Source organism: Penaeus chinensis, chromosome 39, assembly GCF_019202785.1.
Source record: "Penaeus chinensis breed Huanghai No. 1 chromosome 39, ASM1920278v2, whole genome shotgun sequence".
Lineage (NCBI taxonomy): Eukaryota > Metazoa > Arthropoda > Malacostraca > Decapoda > Penaeidae > Penaeus > Penaeus chinensis.
The window spans coordinates 18,198,871-18,201,370 of record NC_061857.1 but is presented as its reverse complement, the minus strand read 5'-3'; positions in this window follow the sequence as shown (position 1 = coordinate 18,201,370).

Genomic DNA, 2,500 nt, shown 5'->3' with positions numbered 1-2,500 from the left:
ATAAAAAAAAAAAAAAAAAAAAAAATAGAAGCAAAGCACCCCGGGTACATAAAAATATAAATACGATAAAAAAAATAAAGCTCGTTCTGAAGGAGCAGATACATAAAAATTACTTCAGCTTACAAAAAAGGAATGGGGTATCTCTGGCTGGTGCTGGCCAATGCAAAACCTTGTAAGCTTTAATGTTAACTTGAATGCCCGCGTCCAGCAATACCCTAACTGGCATGTAAAAGATGTTCAAACACAACTTTGTCCTTGCTGCTCCAGCGACGCCACAGTATAGGGTAATCCAGTGGGGGTACATTCAAACACCAGTCCAGAGACAACTCCCCTGCGGGTTTATTTTCCAGGGTTTATATACACTTCGGCCACGTCACTGTGGCAACAGTTATTTGAACAGAACAGACATTAAGAACAGTTTATTAAATAAAATAGGTTAACTCACAATAAATAACAACAAAAAGAAAGTAAAAAGCCCCCCCAAAAAACGAATAAAAGATACATTAGAAATAGATGAAAACTTATTTAAAACTAATAAAAGTAATTAATAATAAAACTGAAGATTCAAGCAAGTTTTAAAAGGAAAAATAAAAACAAAATAACGTAAAATGAAATTAAAACAAAGGGGAGGGGTTCGGTCTCAAAATGAATGATAAAAACATTGAAATCATTAAGAATTAAAAAATATATATATATATGCATAAGAGAATGAAAAGAAAAGACTAAAATCCCCATCTACCCTTAAAAACCGACATAAAATAAAATAAAGCGATAAAAAATCACCTGGCGAAAAAATCGGTGAGGGGCGTATAATATACGCCCCTCACCGATTCGAAGCATTTTTAAGCTCAAAGAGGATGGGGGGGTGGGGGGGGATTGGCGAGTGTGGCGGCGTAGAGTGCGGGAACATATCGTCAGCGACTTCGTCAGGAGGGTAGCACAGACGTGAGAGGTCAGCACGAAGTAGAAGGGTAGACATGGTGCAAGTAGGCGCGGTGGAAGAAAACATCTTAGCGATGGCTAGGCGTTAAAAGAGGCGAGGAGGCACTTCGACAGGAGTAGCTTGTCGGCAGATAGCGTGGATCGGTGTCAGGCGTCGGCGAGGAGCTTGGTGGTAGGTGAATTACCGTCGGCGTTGTGAGGCTCGAGATCACCGCTGCCACCAGATGTAAGCGTAAGAGAGATGGTCATGGGCGGTCAAGGAAAGGGGTCTTAGCTTGATGGTTTATTTCTGAAAATAGATATGAGACTCCCCAAGGCCGGGCCATATTTAGAAGGCCCGGGCGAAGCTAGAACTTCGCAAACCAAACCACCACCAGACTCCCCAAGAGACCCCGTGTCCCCGGGTGGAGGACGAGCTAATGGAGCTAGACCGTGTGTGGCTTGGCCTGTCTGCCGTGTCTTTCCCTCCGTCTTACGCACGTGCCCTTTTATGCGGCGGTTCCCTTCGAGGGCGGATGTTTATTCCTGTGCGAAAAGAAAAAGCCAGGCAGCACCTGCGTCCTGTCCAAGGAGAAGGCAGCTGCTTGGACGGAGGTGTGAAGTCTGCCATCCGGTCTTGCTAGTATTGTTGACAGTGTGTGTGTGTGTGTGTGTGTGTGTGTGTGTGTGTGTGTGTGTGTGTGTGTGTGTGTGTGTGTGTGTGCGTTCGTGTGTGTGTGTGTGTGTGTGTGTGTGTGTGTGTGTGTGTGCGTTCGTGTGTGTGTGTGTGTGTGTGTGTGTGTGTGTGTGTGTGTGTGTGTGTGTGTGTGTGTGTGTGTGTGTGTGTGTGTATGTGTGTGTGTGTGTGTGTGTGTAAATAAATGTGTAAATGTGTATATATATACACATACACATTTATTTTATATATATGTATACTCATATATATATACACATATATACATATATACATATATACATTTATGTATACATATTATATATTTTATATATATGTGTATATGTGTGTATAAGTATATATGTATGTGTATATATATATATTTATATATATCGATAGATATAATAAAACACACACACACACACACACACACACACACACACACACACACACACACATATATATATATATATATATATATATATATATATATTCAAATATTTATGTATTTATGTATGTATGCATATATGTATGTGTATATATACATATATACATATATTTGTAAATATGTATTCATAGATGTTTGTTTTATGTTGCTTGGTGTTTCTCTACGACACGAGGAGATGAGCTCTGCTGAAAATAAAAGGGAATTCTTCCTGATCCTCTGCCCCACACGCCAGGCTCCGCCAGAGATAGTGTCGCTACCAACCGTTTTACAACAGAGACAATAAATCATTGTATCCAACAAATCGTACAAAGAATATCATTCCTTTACATAAGCGGTATGCTACACAGCAATATGTATTAAACATAATCTTCAACATTTCACATGGCGTAACATATCACAGAAAAGGCTGTGAATATAATGGAATCACATGTGTGTCTGTGTGTGCACGCGGATATTTA